Source organism: Chenopodium quinoa, unplaced genomic scaffold (assembly GCF_001683475.1).
Source record: "Chenopodium quinoa cultivar QQ74 unplaced genomic scaffold, ASM168347v1, whole genome shotgun sequence".
Lineage (NCBI taxonomy): Eukaryota > Viridiplantae > Streptophyta > Magnoliopsida > Caryophyllales > Amaranthaceae > Chenopodium > Chenopodium quinoa.
Genome location: NW_018744704.1, coordinates 6,067,567 through 6,089,934, shown reverse-complemented (window position 1 = coordinate 6,089,934; position 22,368 = coordinate 6,067,567).

The window sequence follows — 22,368 nt, the reverse complement described above, 5'->3', positions numbered from 1 at the left end:
CATAAAGTCTTGGAGTAAGCATCTCTTGCTTTGTGATCCATAAGTAAGCTTCCACTTTGTACCTTGAGCCTCTTCCAACCCGAAGAATCATCATGACGGGTCTCGAGCTTCGCCTTAAACCTATAAATAAAGGAAGGGAACAAATAAAAGGGGAAAACACTAGAAAATCCACAAAAGTGGACGAAAACACAAAATAAGCAAGAATAAAGAAACCAATGAACAAATGAACAAAATTAAGCATTTATTAGAAAAGAAAGCTATCAAAAGTAGGTAAAAACAACCTAAACACTCATCAAATGCTTGCCATAAATGACACTCATCAAAAAGTGATCGTCATTTTAGTAACTACACCAAAAAGTGAATAAATCACAATTCCAACTCTAGCTGACTTTCTTCTATTGGATCCGTCAAATAACATTGTCCATGGTTTCACTTATTGGACCATGACATTCTCCATAGGTGGATGATCAGCCAAAAAGTCAACCAGCGCCTGTCCTGTTACAGCATTTTGAGGTATATAAGTTAGCTCGAATTATGATAGATGCATACTCCATTTGCACAACCTTCCTTTAATGAAAGGGTGATTCAATAAGTATTTGAGTACATCTGTTGGTGAAATAATTTCTACTAGAAAAGCCATAGAATACTGATTAAGTTTGATGGAAGCATCTTAGAAACTCAAACACCATATCTCAGCATTAGTGTATCTAGTTTCAGTATCATAAGATTCTGCTTAGATAGAAATTGCATGTTCATGACCCTGTTCATTTTCTTGGGTTAACATGCTTGCAATAGAATCCTTTGCAGCTGAAAGATACAACCTTAATGGATTTCGATTTTGTTAGGGAGGAATTAATACTAGTGGAGTAGCCAGCTACCTCTTAATTTGTTCAAAGGCTTCTTGGTGCTCTGGTTCCCACTTAAACTCTTCTCCTTGTTTAAGTTTAAGAAGGGGAGAAAACACTTTCAATTCGTTTTCCAAGCCAGATTAGTGATAAACCTTTAAACATAATTAATTTGTCCCATAAACTTCTTGAGCTCCTTTTTATTGGTTGGGGGGTGATGCTTCAAGAACGGCCTTAGCCTTATTCTGATCAACCCCAATACCATTGTTATTGACCATGAATCCCAAGAAGTTACTGGCTTTAACCTCAAAGGCACATTTAAGGGGGGTTCATCATTAGATTGAACTCCTCATCCTTTCAAATGCCAGAATGAGATGTTCCAAATGCTTTGATAAATCATGGGATTTTACCAAAACATCTTCTATGTAAACCTCCATAAAGTCGCCAATCATTTCATCAAATATGAGATTCATAGCTCTTTGATACGTTGCCCCTGCATTATTAAGTCCAAATAGCATCGCCACATATTCATAGAGTCCGAAAGAACCTGGGCATCTAAATGTTGCCTTTAAGCGATCATCTTCAGCGATCCTTATTTGGTGATACCCGGCAAAACCAAATAGCGTTGATACAAACTTATGTCTTGATGAGGCGTCTATCAACATATCTGCTATAGGCATGGGGTACTGATCCTTTGGGGATGCACTGTTTATAATCTATGAATATCCGAATCTTGCCATTCTTTTTCATCATAGGAACAATGTTCGCTATCCACTCCGTATTACTGGTGGGTTGTATGAATCCTACCTCCAAGAGCTTGGAAATTTCTTCCTTTATTTTTGGAATTAATTTTGGTGATAAGCGTCTTGGATTCTAAACTATAAGATTGTAACTAGGTTTATTAGGAAGCCTATGCTGAATGATAGAAGGATCTATACCAGGCATTTCGTAATGCTCCCATGCGAAACAATCCTTGTATTTATGAAGTATGTCAATTAATAATGACTTATTTTTATCGAGTAATTCCTTACTTACATAAGTAAATCTAGGACAATCATTAGTTCCGAGATTGACCTCTTCTAGAAGTTCATGGACTTCCTGTTTGATATCTTCACTCTTAGCCCATACTTTTTCATTCTCTCCTCCACCAGAAAATTCTTTGTCTAAGCTTGGCGTTGATCGAGTATGGTCGTCAGAGTTTAAGTAGCCAGATAAACATTCAGGAGTCTCCATGTTTGTGTAAACCTCTATATTATGTTGCGAGTAATAACTTGCATATAGATTTTGAAGAGCTAATAAAGTACTGACAAGACAAATTCGTATCTCCTAATTAAAATAATTACCTATGTTTTGGGGTTTTCTGATGTCCTGCGGGAGAGTTACAATTCCGGGACTGGTATCCTTGCGCCTGTACCTGCAAAACAACGGAGACTCCTTGTGGTGGGAGTTCCGCCTCCGACGGTCAAGTTAGTACTTATTTGTGGAGTAATAAATGCGGAAAAGTAAAGGTTGGGAGATCTGGTTCCTCTAGGGGAGCAGTGATCAGTGTGTTTAGGTTCTCTAGGTGAGAGTAATTTAATTGCTTAATCCCCCTTAATGAGGATTAATTAGAGTATTTATAACCTAGGAAAACGTGCCAAATACTATGTTTAGGTTAACCTAGGGCTGACTGGGCTTTCCTTGGAAATTGGGCCTAGGTGGCCGTTTGGCTTATTTGGCATACGGAGGCCACGTGGCGTGACACAACTGGTCCATGGTGGACGGATCAACTCCTGACACGTGGAAGGCCTCTATTGGCCCATGTAGGCGGACACTGGACAGAGCCTGAATGGTCCACTTGTCAGATGGTGATTGGTAGGGAAATATCCCCTAATCAACCTAAGTCCTCTAACTAAAGCAAATAGGGAAGTACGGTCAAATCCACAGGTAAACAAGTCTTTCTATTCCTAATTAATTAATATAATCTAAACTATTGAGCAACCAATTTATTTTTTTAGGGGAATTAAAGTAAAGAAACTAATTAAGTATCGTGATAGGAATTATAAGAATAAAAATAAAACAAAGCTTAGGGTATAGGTTCACCAATAAATAATATTTTAGGGTAAAACATAATAATCAATCATCAATGCATCAATGAATAATCAGATCATAAAGGGCTTTCGCTACGTATTACAATCACAGAATTAATCTACCGGTATTAAATCGCATCTCTCGAATCTTGACTTAACCATTTATAAATTAACCTGCCTATTGAAACTAAGCCTAAACATTAATTCTCATATCTCAAATCAATATTGCAAAAATCATACAATTAAACAAGGCCTAATCTAATTGTATATCATTAAATCAATCAATAGGAAATCAATCAAAGTATTGAAAATTAGCAATAATAATTCACCCCTTCATATTATTTGTGGATCCCCACAACCCTAAAAATAAATCTACTCACACATATTAAAATCTAAACTAAGCAAAGCAAATAAACAAGACATGATCAAGCAAAGCAATTAAATTACTGAAAATAAAAGGGGAAGAAATTGTTACCAAAGTAAACGGAAATAATGAATTGCATAAACCAAAAGTGTAGAGAGAGATCAATAGTAATAATCCAAAGCCTAAAGCTAAATTTGAGAAATTAACTAATGAATGACATTCCCCGAAATCTCGCTTGGAAAAGCGTATTTATACTTAAGCTCAAAAAAATCATAAGCTTAAACGAAGTAAAAGAGTCGCTAATCACCCCTCTAAAACACACGCCCGGTTGGGCAGATGCTCGCCCGGCCGACGCGGATTTTTGCTGGAGACTTCTTCGCTCACCCCCGGTCGGGCGCGCTTCAGGGCGAGGAGTGGTTTTCTTCCTTCTACCTCGCCCGGCCGGGCGTGCCTCAGGGCGAGGGCCTACCCGGTCGGGCGAGCACTTCGGGCAACCATGGATCTTCAATTGGGCCATAAACTTGGTCCAATCTGGATTTCCTCTTTGGGGCCTTGAAACGCGGTCCATTTCCTTGAACTCTTCTTCTTCGTCGAGCCCTTAATCGCCTTGGATAACTATAACCAGTCTTAGGCTACGAAAAATGGTCATATGAATGCGCTCTTGCTCCAACGCTCGTAGTGGCTCCAATAAGTTCGGGAAAATGCTCCAAATCCGCAATTTCCTATAAAATAATACCAAGACTACGAGAACGCTAGAAAATGCATATAATTAATAAAAGTGACTCTAAAAAGCCAAAAATACTCCTTATTATGACCAAGGGACGGGGGTAAAACACTATATAAAATGAACATATCAAACTCCCCTAAGCCAAACCTTTGCTTGTCCAAAGCAAAGAGCTCATTAATGAAAAAATAAAACATACCTCACCCCAAAAATCAATTAAAACCAAGCATAACCAATTCAAAGAAAATCCAACAAATATGCGTCTAAGTCAACCAATCATATCCATTTAACTACTCATCCTCCCTAACAATTGTCAAGTAGAGCAAACCACAAGTGTATCTGGAATTCAAGAGTCGTGCTCACGCACTCTTCACTCTTTTATGTGGAGGATATAAAATGTATCCGATCGCTCTCTATCCAACCCCTTTAATGTGAACAATGCCCTCCCAAACTCACAACACTCGTGTGTTTAAGAAAACAAGCACTCAACCTAGTAGTCGACTTGAAATATGTCAAATCATTCTTTGCATTGATAAACAACTACTTTCACATCCATACAACTTTATGCACAAAGGTCGGAAGGTCTTTAAAGCTTGTAACGTAAGGCTGGGGTAAAAGGTAGGAAAAATTTGGGAAAATGTACTGTGAGAGTAAAGCCATGCTTTAGGGATCTAAATCCTAACAAACAAAACCAAGGTCAAAAAAATAATAATGACCAAATGAATCATCTCCAACACAACTCATCTCAACTTCACAAAAATTCACCAAACAACCAATTATATCAACAATTCCCAACACTTACAATCTCGCTCATAAAAATATAATAATTAAAAACTTGAGCGAATCAAACAAACCTTGAACTCTTTAACACTTGATTTTTTTTTCTTTCTCATGAAACTCAATTTTTTCTCTTTTGAACAACCTTCACTTAGAACATTTGAACATTAAACAATTTTTTTTTTCTCTTTGCTCTTTTTTTTCTTGAATTTGTTTTTTTTTTCATATCATCATGCTTTATTTTTTCTCAAGAAAATTCAACTTTCAAAATCATCAAAAATAAACCACAATCAAGATCAAAACAACTTCTCAAACCACCCAAATTGTGCAAATGATAAGCACACTACAAACTCCCTCACCTCACTTACTATAGCTCCCCCAAGCCAAGCTTGGGACTAGTAACCAATGGGGTAAAATCGGCTTGTAATGTGGCTAATAAACAATAAAAAGTCAAGGCAACATTATGGGTAGCAAGAAGGGAACAAATGTATCTTTTTTTGTCTGAAGGCCACCTAAAAGAACAAATGCCTTCGTCCTCCTCAATGTGCATAATATGAGCCATACAAACATTACTCAAAGTTAAAAACCAATAATCAACTTCATTGACATACCAGGAACTAACACACAATTCCTAACCAAATCAACTAGTTAAGTACCAAATCCACAAATAGTTAGACAAAATTGACTCATGTTAGGGTATCCAAGCAATCAAACATCAAATCATGGCTGATCTATCCACAATACGCATCATCATATACCAAGAATCAAACAATTTTCAAGTATGGGGCACATGGAAGCATGATTTATCATTCATTGGATCGTGTTTTTGGATTTTTTTATTTTTTTGAAAGCAATAAAAAAACTAACCTAGAAGGCAAAATACATACTATAAAGAAATAAAAACTAAACTAAGAACACCAAAGAGAATAAATAAATAAAAAAACAAAAAAAAAAAAAGAGAGAGAGAGAGAGGGTGAAAGATATACCATGCGTACACGAGAACCTCCCCCCAAGCTAAATCATACAATATCCTAATTATCTTAAAGGGAAGCTAGTAGTCAAGGTGATTACTCCTCATCATCACCACATCAATGTCACCAAAGCCTTGAGGATGGCAATGCGTCTCTTTCGAAAAAATTTGGGCAAAAAATGAAACAAAGTGTTAGTGGGAAAAAGATTAAAATCAAGTCAGGTGCACTCTTTCTATCATAACGTTTGATGTATAAGTGATATTGAAGTGATTTTAATTGTGTTGGAAAGTAGACTTGAATATCTTTCCGACGATAGTTCACACGCAAAAATCCAATAAGAAACGCAAAAATTACGGCCTGTCGAAGTTGACCAATTATGATGACGCGAACCCGCGCCCGGTCGGGCGACTCTGCCCGGCCGGGCCCGTGCTACTGATTTGACGGGGCCCTTCGATCTTTTCTCAACTTTTCTAGTCATATATGCACAAAATCACACTCCCACAAGTATAAGATATACTCACCTTACTTCTATAACTACTAAAAAAAAATTAAATAAAAATAAATTTATATATACAAACTAAAATAAGAAAAAACTAAAATAAAAACAATAAGATACGGGTTGCCTCCTTCTTCAACGGAAGAATTTAATGCCTTGAGTAACTTATCAAACCCTCCTGCAAACATTTCATTAAGCACCAGATAAGGCTTAATTGCAAGCACCCTTATCTTGAGCACATAAAGAAAACTCAAGGTAAAAAGAAAAATCAGAAAAAAGAAATGAAAACATACCATAACCTTCTACTTCCTCCGCTAAAGATTTAGAATTAATAGAACAAACATGGAGGTAGTCTTTGTCTTTATCATCCAATAATGACTTAATTATTGTACCCTCAAGAATAAGCTTATCATCATCAAAGGAATTTTCGACCACCGTTTCTACAACTAATGATTTTTCAATCACCGATTCGTCAACCAATGATTTTTCAACCACAAATTCTATAACCGATGGTTCTTCATCCTCAATCACATTTGTATTATTATAGTGTCCATAGACTTTTTCATCACGAGCCTTCCAATAACTCTCATTTGCAACTACTCGTCTCCGAATATGATCATATGTATATAAAAACTCTAAAATCATCCAGAGCACGCACGAAAAACTAACTATAAGGGCATTTAGGATTTTCATGAAAAAAACGATATTGACAACAACAACAGCCAGGTTCTGCATGAAACGAATATAATTCTTGTAGTGGCGTAAGCATGGATTTTTTCAACTCATAAAAAAAATAGACTCTAATAATAATTAGAAATAAAAACAAAATTGTGTCCCCATCAACGGCGCCAAATTTTGACAAGATAAAGTCGTATCTCCTAATCAAAAGAATTACCTAAGTTCTCTAACTAAAGCAAATAGGGAAGTAGGGTCGAATCCACAGGGAAACAAGACTTTCTATTCCTAATTAATTAATACTATCTAAACTATTAAGTAACCAATTTATTTTTATAGGGTAATTAAACTAAAGAAACTAATTATTAAAGTAACACAGTTAAGAATTATAAGAATAACAATAAAACAAAGCGTAGGGTATAGGTTCACCAATACATAATATTTCAGGATAAAACATAATAATCAATCATCAATCCATCAATGAATAATCAGATCATAAAGGGCTTTCGCTACGTATTACAGTCACAGAATTAATCTACCGGCATTAAACCGCATCTCTCGAATCTTGACTTAACCATTTATAAATTAACCTGCCTATTGAAACTAAGCCTAAACATTAATTCTCATCTCTCAAATCAATATTGCAAAACTCATACAATTAAACAAGGCCTAATCTAATTGTATATCATTAAATCAATCAATAGGAAATCAATCAAAGTATTGAAAATCAACAATAATAATTCACTCCTTCATATTATTTATGGATCCCCACAACCCTAGAAATAAATCTACTCACACATATTAAAATCTAAACTAAGAAAAGTAAATAAACAAGACATGATTAAGCAAAGCAATTAAATTACCGAAAATAAAAGGGGAAGAAATTGTTACCAAAGTAAACGGATATAATGAATTGCATAAACCAAAAGTGTAAAGAGAGAACAATAGTAATAATCCAAAGCCTAAAGTTAAATTTGAGAAATTAACTAATGAATGACGTCCCCCGAAATCTCGCTTGGAAATTAGGCACGCCTTAGGGCAAGGGCCTACCCAGTCGGGCGAGCTCTTCGGGCAACCATGGATCTTCGATTGGGCCATAATCTTGGGCTAATCCGGATTTCCTCTTTGGGGCCTTAAAAGATGGTCCATTGCCTCGAACTCTTCTTCGCCGAGCCCTTAATCATCGATTAGATAACTCTAACCGGTCTTAGGCTACGGAAAATGGTCATATGAATGCGCTTCTGCGCCGATGCTCGTAGTGGCTCCAATAAGTCTGGGAAAATGCTCCATATTCGCAATTCCTATAAAATAATACCTAGACTACGAGAACACTAGAAAATGCATATTAGTAATAAAAGTTACTTCAAAGAGCCAAAAATACTCCTAATTATGACCAAGGGACGGGGGTAAATCACTATATAAAATGAAAATATCAAATTCCCCCAAGACAAATCTTTGCTTGTCCCAAAGCAAAGAGCTCATCAATGAACAAATAAAACATACTTCACCCTAAATATGGATTTAAGCACTCCAAAGATTAAATACTTGACCCGACCAATAATGGCGGTGAAAGGTTGTTCATTATCGGGTTTGGTTTTGGGAGATATTTTTAGGTTTCTACAGAAGCCCCCACTTTGACTGAGTTTGTAGAAACGTAAGTTTCGAAAACGATACTCGAAGTAGTCGATTGGGACGGGGAATGATTTAAGATATTCTGCGATCCTAAATCACTCTGTATACGCCGATACCTGTCAAAAAGCGTTATTTCCACAGATAAAATTGTAAAGGGATAGAATGCGTATCTGACACCAGTGGGCCAGCAGCAAATATGTTTGGTAGGTTTCTGCACCTCGAGAAATCTACCGGAGGAGAGTCTTTCGCACCTCGGGAATTCTATCGTGAACCACTGTGCCTCGAGCGATCCACTAAATAATAGGTGAAGCTTCCGCGTCTCGGGAAAACTGATATGAAACAGTATTCGCGCCTTGGGAATCCTATCGTGAGCTCTTAACGCCTCGAGAAACTCACAAGTGAAATTCCATACTCCGAGAATAACACTAAGTGTCCGCGCCTTGGGACACAATTGAAGACCTCAACGCCTCGAGAAGTATGCAATAGTTGAACATTTTTCGCGCCTTAGGAAAATTGCCTGTAGATGTAATGGTTCGATTGTCCCCGAACGTGGGCTGTAGATGTTGCTGGTTTGATTGTTCGACTATCCCCGAACAGAGGCTGTGAATGATGATTTGTTCGATTGTACCTGAGACCTGCAAAATAGAATTTTCCAAGGGACTCGCATAGAATGTGATAGACTTGACCAACTGACTTTACCAAGCTTGACTTGACACGACATGACATGTGTACGACTTGTAATTGTGTTTGTATATGTATAGTTAGAGTGTGTGCCCAAATACAAGCAACTGAAAATGCAAAAAAAAAACAAAAAAAAAAAATCCATCATTTTTTGTCATGAGTGGAGAGTACCGAGTTTCTCCTGAAAAAGAAAGACGTGAAAAATGAAGTAAAAGTTTTCAAACTTCCCTCGATAAAAAAAATTTGAAAAAGTTTTTGAACTTCCCCAAAAGAAAAAAATTTAGAAAAGTTTTTGAAATTCCCTAAAAGAGAAAATGATAAAAATGGGAAGAAGTTTTGAACTTCCTCGTTGAGCAAAATGAGGTGAATCGCATGGATTTTCTTCTTGTCAAATTGACTCGCTTGTCTTGAAAATAATGTATGCATTATGAATGTTCTTAGGCCAGGAGGCTAAGGACAATTTCATCATGTGACACGATCAATGAATGCACTCAGGTTAGGAAGCTAAGCACAGTATAATTTGTTAGGTTTCGTAGAGTCCGACTCGGGTTTCGTAGAGTCCGACTCTACGCAAAAGGGAAACCCACCCAAGAACCGCTATCTAAAGAGATGCCTTTTTAGGGAAATGAACCAAGTGTTCTTCCCAAATCCTAAAACCTTGGTATTTATAGGGAAATGAACCTTGAATTCCCACTCTCAATCAATGTAGGAGATTTGCAATTTTCCCATTTTATTTTAATTAAAACAAAAATAAAATTGCAATGCAATCAACAAGTTACAAGTGGCACAAGGAGGAAGAGAGAATAGGTGAGGACCATTTCCAAGAGGGGGGGACCATAGCCTTGGTGCCCAAGGCAATGCCCACAACCCTTGGTCCCCACTTAGCAAACTGGCATCCCTCCATTTGGCTAGCTGGCAGCCTACCTTGGCTGCCAAGGCTGCCAGCTGGCGCCTAGCACCAAGGCTAGGCAGCCAGCCAGCACACACATGCACACAGCGCAGCTAGCCAACAAGCACCCCACGCACAGCCAGCCCGCATGCGCAGCCAGCCAGAGCAAGCGTGCTGCTAGCGAGCCACGCATGCTGGGCGATGCTACTATGCGAGGCATTGCGAGCAGCTTGCTGGGCACTGCTATGAGAGGCACACGTACCACACGCACAGCCGAACACGCTGCTGGCTGGTGCGTGGTGCTTGCGATGTGCGAGGCATAGAGCTGCTGCCATGCGATGCCTAGCACGCATGCTGCGCAGCGATGCCTGGGGCTGGTGCGTGTCACTGCCCAGCATCATGCATAGCGCACCACGCCTAGCATGCTGCTATGCAATGGTGCGTGGCTGCAATGGTTCGACGAGTAGTGCTAAGCCTTGCCTTGCGCCAGCGCCTAGCATGCTAGCAAGGCCTAGCCTTGCGATGCTTGGGCACATGGCCTACTAGCACACACACAAGACTACGATGCTTGCGGTGGCTAGCTAGAATGCATGGGCCGAGCACGCCTAGCATACACAGATGCTTTTCAAGTAGTTAAATTGCCTCCATCTCCACACACTTTTCACCTATGGGTAGGGTTTGATGAATATGCCCAGTTTGTTCCTGGATATTATAAAGTTGACTTAACCACACTTGAAGGTGAAAAGGCCCTCTATCTTGCAAATGGAAGTAATGTAGCTATCCCAACCGACACTATAGTTGTGTGCTGGAATGTAAGAGGGTTAGCACGACCATCTGTTGTTGAACATTTTCAAACACTATATGAGCTGCACAAGCCTGGTGTTGTTGTTTTGTTAGAAACAAGGCAAGGGCTTGAAAACATAAAGTCCCTTATCAACACACTTCCTGGTAATTATCATTACTTCCACTCCCCATCAGAAAACGGTGTATGTGGTGGTGTGGTTGTAATGTGGCTAAACGATGTCCTTGCTGGTGATCAGAAGCCAATTTTTACAGACTTTGTAAGGGCAAATGTCTACTTTAAGGTATTTTTTAGTAAAATATATAAAGTACATCTCAAGGTTTTCAAAGTATTACAAATAATTAACTAATAACTTAACATCTCTTAATCTAGATTTGAACCGTTGGAGATTTGAGGGATGCCAAATCTCTGAAGATTTGGCACCAGTTCAAAACCGGTGGCTATTTAAAGATTTGGCACCGGTTAACCGGTGCTAAATACCCCCTTTGGTACCGGTTAACCGGTGCTAATTACCCATGGTGCGCTTTTTTTTTTATTATTATTTCAATACAATAGGCATCGGTTTAGACTTAGAACCGGTGCCAAAAGTCCCCAAAATAATTTAAAAAAAAAACTTTTAGCACCGGTTCTTTACCAAAACCGGTGCCAAGAATACCCCAAAAATTAAAAAAAATATTTTTTTTTTTTTTGTCATTTTTTTCACTTAAATTGTACCAAATATTTATATATAATCATAATATACATAAAACACATATATTTTCTTCAATAACTTGTAATATTACACTTTAAAAAACTGAAAAAAAAAAAGATACAAAGTACATAATCAAAGATAAGTAGCAGCAACAACATCAAAGATAGGAGGCAATAGTAGCAACAACATCAAAGATAGGAGGCAGTAGCAGCAACGTAAAAGCAGCAGTAGCATCAAAGATCAATAAGGCAGCAACAACAGAGGGAGCAGCAGTATAGGGAGCAGTAGAGGCAGCAACGTGGAGAGCTGATCCACTCTCTTGTGAACAGGCAGTAGTGTGGTAAAGGAAATGCAAGTTCACGTGCTTGTGATTTCACACATGTAATTCACAACTTCAGGTAATGTAGTTATGTGATAGTAGGTTAACTGATCCTTTATAAGGACAAGATCAAGAAAACTATAGTTAAAAAAAAAAAGACTCACATGAGTCACATTTCTCAGCCCAAACAAACAAGTCCAACATCAATATGAGCAACAAAGAAAAAGCAGAAAAAGATAAAAGATAGCAGATGCATCATTGATAACACTCTAGAACCAAAATCAAGCGATTAATCACATTGTAGAAATCAGATTGCAGAACCAGATTACAGAAATTATGTCCTCTGTAAACCAACAAGCCCAACCAGATTGCAGAAATCAGCTCCATAAGCAGAAACCGTAAATTTCAACAACACTCATCAACAGAAATCGCAAATTTCATCAAAAGAAAGCAAATAATTCATGAATCCATCAGGGGTTTTTTTTCATCCAAAAACTTCTCAAACTGTGTTACCTCAACGGACAAACCGGAGCAAATCACAGTGAGAAGTTGTACGATGAAAGTGAGTCTCTTCATCATATGGATTATCCTACTGTAACTATTTACGGCAAGGGACTCAACGCATTATGATATCTATAGCACACGTCTTTAAAATTCATGAACCACTAGGACTCAACACATCTTTAAAATTCAAAGAATGTATGCATTGAAAGGGACAATTCATCAACCACTTGGATCAAAATCAGAGGAATAATCCATAATTACGGCCAAAACCGAAATAACAGCAACACAAGCTCAGCATAGGCAAAGGCAGAGACTCAACAAGCGCAACAACAGCATCAAAGATAGGAGGCAGTAGCAGCAACGTAAAAGCAGTAGTAGCATCAAAGATAAGGCAGCAACAACAGAGGGAGTAGCAGTATAGGGTGCAGTAGAGGCAGCAACGTGGAGAGCTGATCCACTCTCTTGTGAAGGGGCAGCAGTGTGGTAAAGGAAATGCAAGTTCACGTGCTTGTGATTTCACACATGTAATTCGCAGCTTCAGGTAATGTAGTTATGTGATAGTAGGTTAACTGATCTTTTATAAGGACAAGATCAATAAGACTATAGTAAAAAAAAAAATACTCACACGAATCACATTTCTCAGCCCTAACAAACAAGTCCAACATCAATATGAGCAACAAAGTAAAAGCAGAAAAAGAAAAAAGATAGCAGATGCATCATTGACAACACTCTAGAACCAAAATCAAGCGATTAATCACATTGCAGAAATTAGATTGCAAAACCAGATTGCAGAAATACTGTCCTCTATAAACCAACAAGCCCAACCAGATTGCAGAAATCAGCTCCATCATCCATCAATAGAAACCGTAAATTTCAACAACATTCATCAACAGAAACCGCAAATTTCATCAAAAGAAAGCAAATAATTCATGAATCCATCAAGGGGTTTTTTTTTCATCCAAAAACTTCTCAAACTATGTTACCACAACGGACAAACTGGAGCAAATCACAGAGAGAAGTTGTACGATGAAATTGAGTCCCTTCATCATATGGATTATCCTAGTGTAACTATTTACGGCCAAGGGACTCAAGGCATTATGATATCTATAGCACACATCTTTTAAATTCAAAGAATGTATGCATTTAAAGGGACAATTCATCAACCACTTGGATCAAAATCAGAAGAATATTCCATAATTAAGGCCAAAATCAAAATAACAGCAACACAAGCTCAGCATAGGCAAAGGCAGAGACTTAACATGCGCAACAACAGCAACACAAGCTGAGCATAGTCAGCAACAATAAAAAAGGCTGACCAAAGGAATCAACAACACAAAATGAGCATATGAAACAAAAACAATACAGGCTGAGCAGAGTAACAAATAGCTACAAAGGGTGGGACTGAAATCCAATCGAGCAATAACACAATTAAAATAGTCACATCTATCCAAATGCTCAACAAGAGAAAATTATTTATTTACAACTAACAACATCTTCTCAACATTATAATCTTGTTATGCATCCACATCAACAATTTAACATCAACAATACCCCAACGTCACTAAAAGGCGGTTGCTATAGGCGATATGAAGGGCCGAACAAAAACAATCAGCCTTCATAATCGAAATGCATTGCAAAACAACTGGACTAATTACTATCAGCTATCAAAATAGAATATTGACAATTTAGTTAGCTAATTTGATTTATTCTTTCATTATCTAAACCAAAATTTCGAGCCCAAATATCATTCTAACTATTAAAATTATCATTCATACATTTTGAAGGTTCAGTTAAGGGCAAGAAAGTCGAATATCCCAAAGAAAACTAACTGAATTCAGCAATCAATTAATTTAATCAGCAAAGAATCAAACGATGTTAGGAGGAATTTCTTGTCAACATTTTACTAGTAAATTTGATCGATTTCTTCCCTACATTCGATAAATACAAGTGGATTTAAAATTTGCAATGTAAAACGAGGAATTCAAATGTCAAATTGCAAAGATATCAACAATAACACAAGCCATACATAGTAAGCAACAACCACCACACAACATCAACGAACACTAACACAAATATCATCAAAATCCATCCTGGCCAGTAAGCGAAGTTACTGGCATACGGTCACAACCACAAACAAATCCTCCACCCTAAAATATCCGAACCAAATTTGAGTGTTATGGCAAGTTGAATATGAGTTTAGCTTGAGCAACTCAATCTAAACATTAAAAAGCATAACCAAAACATTATGATATCATCGAAATGTAAAATCCGACGATTAATCAAAACTTTCAAGTACTTACAAAATCAAACTTTAGGGTTTCAAGTTTCAACTAACAACAAAGAGAGCTCATAATCATGAAAAAAAACACTAATAATCCATAATAAACCCAGAAATCCGCCATTAAAACCAGGTCCACCAACAACACCCCCTGCCACCACCGTCACACTCCAATCAGCAACACCACTCTCATCAACACCATCTAACCACCGCAACCCCCACCTAGCCACCCGAACTCACCACTTGCCCACCTGAAACACCACCACCATTGTACCCTACCCTAACCACCCGAAGACAAGAAAAACCGAGAAAACGTTAGAAAATTCTAGAAAACCGTAAAAAACGCAACAATAATGAACCATGAAAAAACCAAAAAAAAATTAAGAAAAACAAGAAAGCCCTAGAAATTTCAAACCTAGAAAAACCTAGAAACCTAAAGAAACCCAAAACCCAAAAAAAAAACCTAAAGAACCCAGAAAACTCAAAACCCAGAAATCCAAAAGCAAACCCAGAAACCCGCAATATTACATCAATTAAACCCAAAAAATCAAGGCAATTTACCACTTGGTTCTAATGACGGTGGCTGATGCTTGCATGGTTCGAATCATTGACGTCAGCGGCGATGGTTGCTTCTTAATTGGTTTCAAATGTTCGTGGTTGTTGAGAAGAGAAAGAAGGATGAGAGATCAGAGAGAAGGAGAGAAGAACGAGAGATCGGAGATGAACGAAGAAAAGTGAGAAAAGAAAACGAAGAGAGGATGAAGAACAGATGAGTACAGAGAAGAGAGAGGAATTAGAGAAGACGGAAAAGAGAGAAGAGAGGAGAGAGAAGAACAGATGAGAGAGAAGATCAGAGAACGAAAAGAGGTGGAGAGAAAAAGGGTTTATACTTGAAATTTTGGGGCACCGGTTAACCAATGCCAATTTAATTTTTTTTTTGGTTTTTTTGTCTTTTTTAATTCGCACCGGTTTGAACCGGTGCTAATTATCATAGTTGGCACTGGTTTAAGGCGAACCGGTGCCAAAACCGAATTTTTCAATCCCGCCCATTTCTTTCGGCACCGGTTTTCAAGAACCGGTGCTAAAGGGGGGTGCCTATTTCATTTTTTCTACTAGGATCTAATGGCAACAAAACTTTCCAGGGTCATCCAAGTTCAAGACGTGTGTTATTCTGATTTGTGGCGGCTCATTTGTAGTAATTTATAAGACTTTTTTACCCCATCTGTTGTAATTTATGGTTGTACTTTATTTGATATGGTTTTCGTTATGTGTTAAGTTGGTAATATATTGCTCGCAACTGTCTAAAGAATGTATTTATGTTTTATGTTATAATTTTCTTTTGAACTTTTATTTTTTAGCAAGTTAAAATATATTGAAGGATATTTCCAAGGCTATTGAAAGACATCTCAATTAGCCAAGTATTAGTACATAATGAGTAAATTCAAACGAATTACTTGTTCAATCGATCAATTATCATTTATTACAAACTAACCACTAACCATGTTAAATTGGAAGGAAGATAAAATTCTATCCCAAAGTACATAATGACAACACACAATATCAATATTGCAAACTCAACTTCTTATAAATTACTCGCCATTTTAAATACATACTCACAACAATCACAGCCCAAGATAGCACAAGTACAACAAGAAGTAAGTTTTTTTGTCTAGTAAGTCCAAGGTTTTCGTTTCATAACTTCACCACCAATGATATGGTGTTGATTAATTCAGCCTTCAGTTCATCCACTTCATTCACGAGGGACTCAATCTTATCAACTAATTCACCATTCCCACTGTTACACTCAGACACAGCTTCTTCTTCCCATTCGAAATAACCGCATCTCTTTGCATTACCCTGACACATATATGATTATAATGTTAGGTTTCATTGTAGATGAAGTTATAAATAAATTACGACCAAGACGTTATCACCTGCCCGTAAGAACAATGTAGATAGCGTTTTCCTGCATTATGCCCCCTCCGGACGGCACTAATTTTGGCAGGTATTCCGTGTTCACATAACACTTGCTTACCACTTGACATTGATAAACAAGAATTATAGCTCATTGTGGGTTTTGAGTTTGCCCTAATGGCCCTTATCAACATCCCATTTATAAGCCAAGCCGAGTATTTTATACTCTTGATTATGATAGGTGGATCAACCATAACTTGCTTTTGTAACTACCACAACTAAATGAAAAAAAAAAAACCCTAGTATGTGACTCAGTGAATGTTGCCAATAATTTGATTTTTTTTTATTTTTTTTTTTTATTTTTTTTTTTTACTATCCTTACCTTCATACTATTCGTTTGTGACCTTCTTTCGTGTGACATGGAGGGGTGCTTGTCTCTGCTTTGAAATGTTGGCGTTAATCTAACAAAGTTTATCTAGCATAATTATGCATGAGGTACAAATTGTCATACCATTTTTTTATAATTATCGGTTCTATGTCATCTACAATTGATTGTAATTATTTTTATTGTAAATGAAATTAAGTTGAATTACAATGCAAGGTGCAATTGTGGTTGGATTTATGATGTAATTGCTTGCCCTTGACATTAGCATCGTGACAATTATATACAAACTTCAAGTGAGGTGTTAGCCTACAATTATGCTAACACACCAGCAAAAGATATACATTAATGCATACACTTAAATAAGTAACGATATATACAAATCATATTGTATTGTTGAATATATTGTAATAGTATCATAATCAAAAGTGTATTTATTTTATCACAATTATGTGCTTACATATTTGAGTTAATGGCATTGTTAGAAAAAAAAGATGAGATGAGTTATTTAAATGTCCTAATACATAAGTCAACCATAAAATGAAATTCATTATAATTTTGTTTATCCCAAACATGAGGATCAATGGTAATGACTAACAATACAAGGATCTAAGCTCATCAGTTTATCAATTAATGGTAATGAACTTTGTGTGACTTACTATTTAAAGTACTTTAATGACAACACTTTTAAAAGTGCCTTTATTCATTTTACTTGTTTATATTTTATTTTAAAAGTACTTTTATTTATTTAACTTGTTTGTTCATTAAACTTGTTAATTCACTTTGAAAGTACTTTTATGATCAATGGTAATCGAGTTTAAGCGTTTACCAAGTCGATTTCTAGTTGCTCGCGAGCTTCTCAACTCAATAAGCACCCCTAATACAAGGAGTGACATATAAAATGTCGGTGCAGTTTATTGTCTATAAATTAAATTTGTTTTTTTTTTTTTTGAATTTAACGAAATACAGTGGTGCAAGTGTAACATTAAAAAAGGGAATCCTCCATATTAATATGCCAAGTAACTATAAATGTTTTGAAGGCAATTCATCCCATTCTAACTGGTCATGTGGAAATTTTATGTTTTCCCCGAATTAAATTTTTATATATGGATATTGGTGTCCTCTTTTTTTCATTTTTGGTTTTACGTTTTAAGATATATATTTTTTTTCATTAGATAAATTGTGAGAAGTTATTAAACCACGGATATAGGCACAAAACATTTTCAAACGTTTGCTTAAATTCGGCTATTTTAGAAACAAAAATTAAATGTTCATGTCCAGCTTTTTTTTTATATTTAATGTTTGGACAGTAGAAATGTAGAATCGTGTTGAGAAATATATTAGTTCATTACTACTAGTGTACAATTTCATAATTATTGTTTAGTTCGACATAAGATGTCTTTTTTGTTTTTTATTTTGTTTATAAGAAAGTTTGGCATCTATTACTAATAATGATTGTTTGAACTTATGCTTATACCAAAATTTCATTGTGCAGGATAACCACTCTCTTGTGATATTATCTACATAAATTTACAAATGTAATATTGTTATAAAAGTTTTAGTGAACACTCAAAATACTTGATACGTGTTTCGTATGCAGACCTATGTTAATTTTAATTTTTTTAATTGCATACACTATATTTTTTAAACTTAGGACATACTAGTTTTACTATCTAAATGGAGTATAGTTTACAAATAAAAAAAAACAAAGAGATAGTTGTTCCTTTAAAATAATCTTATTAGCTTGGTAGTTTTGATTTATAACTTAGATCTCAACATTTTCATTCACCAAATCAATAGTTGTCATGTTATTACAACCATATGTTGGAAAAATGGGATGAAACCCTATGTTGATGTATGTGTTCGTTATTGTCTAAGTTACGGGGTGGTAATCGAACAAGTTATTAACGAGATAAAGGGTGATATAATTGATTCAAAAGCTGTGTACATGTTGTCAACCCGTGCACGCACAAGTTCTACCTCAATAAAACCATCTTGTGGTTTAAGTTTCGAATCCATCCGAGTAACTCACGATACATTTGGTAAGCTTATGATCCTTTTAATTTTGATTAGTAGGCCTAAATTAATTAATTTTTTTTCAAGTAATATTGTGTCATTTATTTTATATTTATTATTTGATATGTACACGTACTTTATCGATAATATACTTATACACTTATTAAGTGTGAAACTATTTCACACATGGCCATTTCGATTGTAAATTATACACTACTAAAATATAGAATGAGTTGGTCACGAGACCTTATTGAGACGAGTTAGTGCTAGACATGTGTATGGTAATTATACATGCAAAGGTTCAATTAATCAAATTTCGTTTTAAATAAATTTATCCATTCACAAAAGCCTAATTTGGAAGTACCTATTGTTGAGTGAATTGAGTAAGAAATGATAAAAAAAAATACGTTTCATAATACTACAAGCATAAACTTGTAATATACATATTTTCAATTTTATTAATGAGATTTCCTTGAACTTTTTTCTTGAATTATGTGTCGTAAATTTTAAAATAGGTAGTAAAACACAAGTTTATTCAAGTATATGCATTGGTTAATGATAAAAATAGCCAATTTTATTTTTTTGGTATTGTTCAATACTTGCATTTTTGGAGATGTAGAGGACATAAGTCAACTTCACTATTAGGATGCATGATGTCATATTATTGAATGTCACTCTTAGGAAAAATAAATTGAAGTGACTCTTCAGCATTCATTGTCAACTTGCGGGATTTGTGGCAAACCAAGCTTCACACCTTCACTCCACTTATTTCGGTGTGATCATCATCATCAAGCTTAAAACCTCTAGTTCACTCATAGTTGTAATGGCGTCAGAGTTTACATTTAGTGATAAAGGTGAAAGTAGTTGGTTGTTTTCTGAAAACTAATAAGCATTATCATCAAAGTTTCAACATTCATTTTTTTTGGTGAAAGTAGATGCTAAAGAGTAGGATGTCAATTGGCTAACTTAATCAATGTACACAAGGTATAATGATAAGATTATGCATTTAATACTAAATGCTTGTAGAAGGAATTAATTTCTTAAACATATATTATGCGTAGTTAAATACATATAAACCAATTGTATGTCATATAATTAACCGCTCGCGATACACGATAAGTTTTAACTTTGGGCCCTTACAGCTCATGCCGATTACGTCTTCTTAATATCTACCCTAAAAAGGATATTTGTATTGTGTTACTTATTATTTGGAAATAATTATTAATTGATTAATATGATATTGTAGTTGTGAAAGATTACACAATTGAGTACGATTTTTAATACTCCGTACTAGAGTTATATCCATATTCACACATATCGTTATATTAGTCCTTCCACAACTCAAGTCATTTACATCATGTTCTTAATTAATATCTATATTATGGTATGTCGCTTATTATTTGCGAATGATTAATAAATAATTAATACTATAGTCGAGTAATGGAAGCTTAAATACTTAATTAAGGCTAATTTAATACAATAGTTATCTTATAAGTCATACTTATTACATCTTTATGTATTTGGTCTTTCGCATATTCTATCAAAAAATACTAACTAGAGTTGAACAAAATTTGTGCTCTGTCATGGAATTCTGAAAAAATGAATGCGCACAATAAATTTTGTCTTTTCAAATAACTCATAGAAGCAGTATGACACAAAGTTTGCAACAGCCAAATATCAGGTATTTTGCAAGTGTATTCATTGGGTGGTTGGTGAATTCAAGGGTTTGTAAGCTATATTTGTATGACTATCTTGCCCTTATTGTTTTTAAGGTCACAATGTAAGGTTGTATGCTCTAGGATCATTGTTATTATCTTGTTTTTTAGCATACTGGTTAATTATGGGTATACTAATATAACTATGATGGTATAGATTATTGTAGACATAATTTGTTCAACGCTGCCTTACTGTTTTGTTTGCTTACAATTGTAAGTAAAGGATGATATTTAATTCAGGATAGATCATCCATCCAAAAATCGAACGGCCTCTCGATTTGTTCAAAATTGGCTATAAAATTGGCCACGCTACAACGTAACATCTACTACTATATAAGCGGAACTCTTTAACCATTTACCATAAAATCACATAATTTACTATATGGTATGGGCTTTAAATAGGTATTTTGATTTCTTAATTTGTATAGGGGTTTAATAATTTGGTATAAAATATCAATTACTTATTATCATAATGACGTAACCCTTTGTCTCGGCTATATATAATGCATTTATATTATTTATTTTTGGCGATTATAATTATATGTATAGTGTCTTCATTTATAATAGTTTTATTCACTTTTTTAATCACACTTCTAAGGAATATAGATCTTCTTAAATATTGCACACTTTTTTTTTATTTTGCTACCTCCTTGTGGGGTGTCACATATTGCATAATAATTTAAGATACTTATGTTAAATATACGAAAGATTATCATATATGTTTTTGAGGCCTCCAATACTATCCCTTTAATAAAATATAAATGAATACATAAGATGGCTAGTTATACCGTTGTATATATAACATTGATAAAAGTACTTCACATAATTGCAAGCAAGTAATACAACTTCTTGTGTTGAGTTACATTTTTTGTTATGTTATGTGATCATAAAAGTATATGCATGATGCATGTGCATAATAAATAGATGAGGTTTACTTTTAAAAACATTTATTAAATTGATGAGCAAATTAAAGTCATATTTGCTTATTTGGTCAAGTTATCACCCACCATGTCTGCTACTCCGCCATAGCCAAATGTCAGGAGTATTTACCACTACATTCATTAGCATTATTCAAGGGATTGGGATTATTCAAGGGTTTGCAAATTTGTTTGCTTGATTTGTAAGACCATATTGCCCTTGTACCAATTTCATTTTATGGTAGATTATATGAGAAGCTCAATTGTAACTAATATGCTTTTTGTTAAAATACAAAATAACACACATGATCTTGTGCTGCTAATATGTTAGCTATCACTCACCAACATCATAACCTCAAAACAAACTATCACCCATATCAAACATGAACCCTAGGATATATATTACTCGTAAGTGTATTTGTAAATAAAGTGTTGACCTTTTAAGTGTGACATCCTTTTTTAAATTCACAAAAAATCTAACAGCTAAAAAGGTCAATTTTATTCACATCGGATTGTATTTGGCTTTGCTTAGTTCTAAGCCTAAATCAAAATTGAACTGCTACAACCAAACAACTATGGGCTTATAAATAAGCGTATCCATAAACCCCTTTTGCAAACCCTATTTAAAAGGGATATTCTAAGCTAATCATCCCTAAAATGACTTTAGCACTTATTTTGCTTAATAGCTTACGTTTTTAGCAACAATT